The sequence below is a fragment of the Rhinoderma darwinii genome, chromosome 5, assembly GCF_050947455.1.
Source record: "Rhinoderma darwinii isolate aRhiDar2 chromosome 5, aRhiDar2.hap1, whole genome shotgun sequence".
In the NCBI taxonomy this organism is placed as follows: domain Eukaryota; kingdom Metazoa; phylum Chordata; class Amphibia; order Anura; family Rhinodermatidae; genus Rhinoderma; species Rhinoderma darwinii.
Window position 1 is genome coordinate 3044452 of NC_134691.1, and position 8096 is coordinate 3052547.

Consider the following 8096-nt stretch of genomic DNA (forward strand, 5'->3'; position numbering starts at 1 on the left):
TATAATAACTCTGCTCTGCACTATAGTGACCTGTATATAATAATATATCACCTATAATAACTCTGCTCTGCGCTATAGTGACCTGTATATAATAATATATCATCTATAATAACTCTGCTCTATAGTGACCTGTATATAATAATATATCATCTATAATAACTCTGCTCTGCGCTATAGTGACCTGTATATAATAATATATCACCTATAATAACTCTGCTCTGCGCTATAGTGACCTGTATATAATAATATATCATCTATAATAACTCTGCTCTATAGTGACCTGTATATAATAATATATCATCTATAATAACTCTGCTCTGCTCTATAGTGACCTGTATATAATAATATATCACCTATAATAACTCTGCTCTGCTCTATAGTGACCTGTATATAATAATATATCACCTATAATAACTCTGCTCTGCTCTATAGTGACCTGTATATAATAATATATCATCTATAATAACTCTGCTCTGCACTATAGTGACCTGTATATAATAATATATCATCTATAATAACTCTGCTCTGCACTATAGTGACCTGTATATAATAATATATCATCTATAATAACTCTGCTCTGCACTATAGTGACCTGTATATAATAATATATCATCTATAATAACTCTGCTCTGCACTATAGTGTCCTGTATATAATAATATATCATCTATAATAACTCTGCTCTGCTCTATAGTGACCTGTATATAATAATATATCATCTATAATAACTCTGCTCTGCTCTATAGTGACCTGTATATAATAATATATCCTCTATAATAACTCTGCTCTGCACTATAGTGACCTGTATATAATAATATATCATCTATAATAACTCTGCTCTGCACTATAGTGACCTGTATATAATAATATATCATCTATAATAACTCTGCTCTGCGCTATAGTGACCTGTATATAATAATATATCATCTATAATAACTCTGCTCTGCTCTATAGTGACCTGTATATAATAATATATCATCTATAATAACTCTGCTCTGCGCTATAGTGACCTGTATATAATAATATATCATCTATAATAACTCTGCTCTGCACTATAGTGTCCTGTATATAATAATATATCCTCTATAATAACTCTGCTCTGCACTATAGTGACCTGTATATAATAATATATCATCTATAATAACTCTGCTCTGCACTATAGTGACCTGTATATAATAATATATCCTCTATAATAACTCTGCTCTATAGTGACCTGTATATAATATATCATCTATAATAACTCTGCTCTGCACTATAGTGACCTGTATATAATAATATATCATCTATAATAACTCTGCTCTGCTCTATAGTGACCTGTATATAATAATATATCATCTATAATAACTCTGCTCTGCGCTATAGTGACCTGTATATAATAATATATCATCTATAATAACTCTGCTCTGCGCTATAGTGACCTGTATATAATAATATATCATCTATAATAACTCTGCTCTGCCCTATAGTGACCTGTATATAATAATATATCATCTATAATAACTCTGCTCTGCTCTATAGTGACCTGTATATAATAATATATCATCTATAATAACTCTGCTCTGCGCTATAGTGACCTGTATATAATAATATATCATCTATAATAACTCTGCTCTGCACTATAGTGTCCTGTATATAATAATATATCCTCTATAATAACTCTGCTCTGCACTATAGTGACCTGTATATAATAATATATCATCTATAATAACTCTGCTCTGCCCTATAGTGACCTGTATATAATATATCATCTATAATAACTCTGCTCTGCGCTATACTGACCTGTATATAATAATATATCATCTATAATAACTCTGCTCTGCGCTATACTGACCTGTATATAATAATATATAATAACTCTGCTCTGCACTATAGTGACCTGTATATAATAATATATCATCTATAATAACTCTGCTCTGCCCTATAGTGACCTGTATATAATATATCATCTATAATAACTCTGCTCTGCGCTATACTGACCTGTATATAATAATATATCATCTATAATAACTCTGCTCTGCGCTATACTGACCTGTATATAATAATATATAATAACTCTGCTCTGCGCTATAGTGTCCTGTATATAATAATATATCATCTATAATAACTCTGCTCTGCGCTATAGTGTCCTGTATATAATAATATATCATCTATAATAACTCTGCTCTGCACTATAGTGACCTGTATATAATAATATATCATCTATAATAACTCTGCTCTGCACTATAGTGACCTGTATATAATAATATATCATCTATAATAACTCTGCTCTGCCCTATAGTGACCTGTATATAATAATATATCATCTATAATAACTCTGCTCTGCACTATAGTGACCTGTATATAATAATATATCATCTATAATAACTCTGCTCTGCTCTATAGTGACCTGGATATAATAATATATCATCTATAATAACTCTGCTCTGCGCTATAGTGACCTGTATATAATAATATATCATCTATAATAACTCTGCTCTGCACTATAGTGACCTGTATATAATAATATATCATCTATAATAACTCTGCTCTGCACTATACTGACCTGTATATAATAATATATCCTCTATAATAACTCTGCTCTGCGCTATAGTGACCTGTATATAATAATATATCATCTATAATAACTCTGCTCTGTGCTATAGTGACCTGTATATAATAATATATCATCTATAATAACTGCTCTGCACTATAGTGACCTGTATATAATAATATATCATCTATAATAACTCTGCTCTGCACTATAGTGACCTGTATATAATAATATATCCTCTATAATAACTCTGCTCTGTACTATAGTGACCTGTATATAATAATATATCCTCTATAATAACTCTGCTCTGCCCTATAGTGACCTGTATATAATAATATATCATCTATAATAACTCTGCTCTGCACTATAGTGACCTGTATATAATAATATATCATCTATAATAACTCTGCTCTGCACTATAGTGTCCTGTATATAATAATATATCATCTATAATAACTCTGCTCTGCACTATAGTGTCCTGTATATAATAATATATCATCTATAATAACTCTGCTCTGCTCTATAGTGACCTGTATATAATAATATATCATCTATAATAACTCTGCTCTGCTCTATAGTGTCCTGTATATAATATATCATCTATAATAACTCTGCTCTGCACTATAGTGTCCTGTATATAATAATATATCATCTATAATAACTCTGCTCTGCACTATAGTGACCTGTATATAATAATATATCATCTATAATAACTCTGCTCTGCACTATAGTGACCTGTATATAATAATATATCATCTATAATAACTCTGCTCTGCACTATAGTGACCTGTATATAATAATATATCATCTATAATAACTCTGCTCTGCACTATAGTGTCCTGTATATAATAATATATCATCTATAATAACTCTGCTCTGCACTATAGTGTCCTGTATATAATAATATATCATCTATAATAACTCTGCTCTGCGCTATACTGACCTGTATATAATAATATATAATAACTCTGCTCTATAGTGACCTGTATATAATAATATATCATCTATAATAACTCTGCTCTGCGCTATAGTGACCTGTATATAATAATATATCATCTATAATAACTCTGCTCTGCTCTATAGTGACCTGTATATAATAATATATCATCTATAATAACTCTGCTCTGCGCTATAGTGACCTGTATATAATAATATATCATCTATAATAACTCTGCTCTGCACTATAGTGACCTGTATATAATAATATATCCTCTATAATAACTCTGCTCTGCGCTATAGTGTCCTGTATATAATAATATATCATCTATAATAACTCTGCTCTGCGCTATAGTGACCTGTATATAATAATATATCATCTATAATAACTCTGCTCTGCACTATAGTGACCTGTATATAATAATATATCCTCTATTATAACTCTGCTCTGCGCTATAGTGACCTGTATATAATAATATATCATCTATAATAACTGCTCTGCACTATAGTGACCTGTATATAATAATATATCATCTATAATAACTCTGCTCTGCACTATAGTGTCCTGTATATAATAATATATCATCTATAATAACTCTGCTCTGCGCTATAGTGTCCTGTATATAATAATATATCATCTATAATAACTCTGCTCTGCACTATAGTGACCTGTATATAATAATATATCATCTATAATAACTCTGCTCTGCGCTATAGTGACCTGTATATAATAATATATCATCTATAATAACTCTGCTCTGCGCTATAGTGACCTGTATATAATAATATATCATCTATAATAACTCTGCTCTGCACTATAGTGACCTGTATATAATAATATATCCTCTATAATAACTCTGCTCTGCACTATAGTGTCCTGTATATAATAATATATCATCTATAATAACTCTGCTCTGCGCTATAGTGTCCTGTATATAATAATATATCCTCTATAATAACTCTGCTCTGCACTATAGTGACCTGTATATAATAATATATCATCTATAATAACTCTGCTCTGCACTATAGTGACCTGTATATAATAATATATCATCTATAATAACTCTGCTCTGCGCTATAGTGACCTGTATATAATAATATATCATCTATAATAACTCTGCTCTGCCCTATAGTGACCTGTATATAATAATATATCCTCTATAATAACTCTGCTCTGCACTATAGTGTCCTGTATATAATAATATATCCTCTATAATAACTCTGCTCTGCACTATAGTGACCTGTATATAATAATATATCATCTATAATAACTCTGCTCTGCACTATAGTGACCTGTATATAATAATATATCATCTATAATAACTGTGCTCTGCACTATAGTGACCTGTATATAATAATATATCCTCTATAATAACTCTGCTCTGCGCTATAGTGACCTGTATATAATAATATATCCTCTATAATAACTCTGCTCTGCGCTATAGTGACCTGTATATAATAATATATCCTCTATAATAACTCTGCTCTGCTCTATAGTGACCTGTATATAATAATATATCATCTATAATAACTCTGCTCTGCGCTATAGTGACCTGTATATAATAATATATCCTCTATAATAACTCTGCTCTGCGCTATAGTGACCTGTATATAATAATATATCCTCTATAATAACTCTGCTCTGCTCTATAGTGACCTGTATATAATAATATATCATCTATAATAACTCTGCTCTGCGCTATACTGACCTGTATATAATAATATATAATAACTCTGCTCTATAGTGACCTGTATATAATAATATATCATCTATAATAACTCTGCTCTGCGCTATAGTGACCTGTATATAATAATATATCCTCTATAATAACTCTGCTCTGCTCTATAGTGACCTGTATATAATAATATATCATCTATAATAACTCTGCTCTGCGCTATAGTGACCTGTATATAATAATATATCCTCTATAATAACTCTGCTCTGCGCTATAGTGACCTGTATATAATAATATATCCTCTATAATAACTCTGCTCTGCGCTATAGTGACCTGTATATAATAATATATCATCTATAATAACTCTGCTCTGTACTATAGTGACCTGTATATAATAATATATCATCTATAATAACTCTGCTCTGCGCTATAGTGTCCTGTATATAATAATATATCCTCTATAATAACTCTGCTCTGCGCTATAGTGACCTGTATATAATAATATATCCTCTATAATAACTCTGCTCTGCGCTATAGTGACCTGTATATAATAATATATCATCTATAATAACTCTGCTCTGCCCTATAGTGACCTGTATATAATAATATATCATCTATAATAACTCTGCTCTGCTCTATAGTGACCTGTATATAATAATATATCACCTATAATAACTCTGCTCTGCGCTATAGTGACCTGTATATAATAATATATCATCTATAATAACTCTGCTCTGCGCTATAGTGACCTGTATATAATAATATATCCTCTATAATAACTCTGCTCTGCGCTATAGTGACCTGTATATAATAATATATCATCTATAATAACTCTGCTCTATAGTGACCTGTATATAATAATATATCCTCTATAATAACTCTGCTCTGCGCTATAGTGACCTGTATATAATAATATATCATCTATAATAACTCTGCTCTGCGCTATAGTGACCTTTATATAATAATATATCATCTATAATAACTCTGCTCTGCACTATAGTGTCCTGTATATAATAATATATCATCTATAATAACTCTGCTCTGCCCTATAGTGACCTGTATATAATAATATATCATCTATAATAACTCTGCTCTGCCCTATAGTGACCTGTATATAATAATATATCCTCTATAATAACTCTGCTCTGCACTATAGTGACCTGTATATAATAATATATCATCTATAATAACTCTGCTCTGCACTATAGTGACCTGTATATAATAATATATCATCTATAATAACTCTGCTCTGCTCTATAGTGACCTGTATATAATAATATATCATCTATAATAACTCTGCTCTGCACTATAGTGACCTTTATATAATAATATATCATCTATAATAACTCTGCTCTGCACTATAGTGACCTGTATATAATAATATATCATCTATAATAACTCTGCTCTGCACTATAGTGACCTGTATATAATAATATATCCTCTATAATAACTCTGCTCTGTGCTATAGTGACCTGTATATAATAATATATCATCTATAATAACTCTGCTCTGTGCTATAGTGACCTGTATATAATAATATATCATCTATAATAACTCTGCTCTGCGCTATAGTGACCTGTATATAATAATATATCATCTATAATAACTCTGCTCTGCACTATAGTGACCTGTATATAATAATATATCATCTATAATAACTCTGCTCTGCACTATAGTGACCTGTATATAATAATATATCACCTATAATAACTCTGTTCTGCACTATAGGGACCTGTATATAATAATATATCATCTATAATAACTCTGCTCTGCTCTATAGTGACCTGTATATAATATATCATCTATAATAACTCTGCTCTGCGCTATAGTGACCTGTATATAATAATATATCCTCTATAATAACTCTGCTCTGTGCTATAGTGACCTGTATATAATAATATATCATCTATAATAACTCTGCTCTGCGCTATAGTGTCCTGTATATAATAATATATCATCTATAATAACTCTGCTCTGCGCTATAGTGACCTGTATATAATAATATATCATCTATAATAACTCTGCTCTGCTCTATAGTGACCTGTATATAATATATCATCTATAATAACTCTGCTCTGCGCTATAGTGACCTGTATATAATAATATATCATCTATAATAACTCTGCTCTGCGCTATAGTGACCTGTATATAATAATATATCATCTATAATAACTCTGCTCTGCTCTATAGTGACCTGTATATAATATATCATCTATAATAACTCTGCTCTGCGCTATAGTGACCTGTATATAATAATATATCATCTATAATAACTCTGCTCTGCGCTATAGTGACCTGTATATAATAATATATCATCTATAATAACTCTGCTCTGCGCTATAGTGACCTGTATATAATAATTTATCCTCTATAATAACTCTGCTCTGCGCTATAGTGTCCTGTATATAATAATATATCATCTATAATAACTCTGCTCTGCGCTATAGTGACCTGTATATAATAATATATCATCTATAATAACTCTGCTCTGCGCTATAGTGACCTGTATATAATAATATATCATCTATAATAACTCTGCTCTGTACTATAGTGACCTGTATATAATAATATATCCTCTATAATAACTCTGCTCTGCACTATAGTGACCTGTATATAATAATATATCCTCTATAATAACTCTGCTCTGCGCTATAGTGACCTGTATATAATAATATATCATCTATAATAACTCTGCTCTGCCCTATAGTGACCTGTATATAATAATATATCATCTATAATAACTCTGCTCTGCACTATAGTGACCTGTATATAATAATATATCATCTATAATAACTCTGCTCTGCTCTATAGTGACCTGTATATAATAATATATCATCTATAATAATAACTGCTCTGCGCTATAGTGTCCTGTATATAATAATATATCATCTATAATAATAACTGCTCTGCGCTATAGTGTCCTGTATATAATAATATATCATCTATAATAACTCTG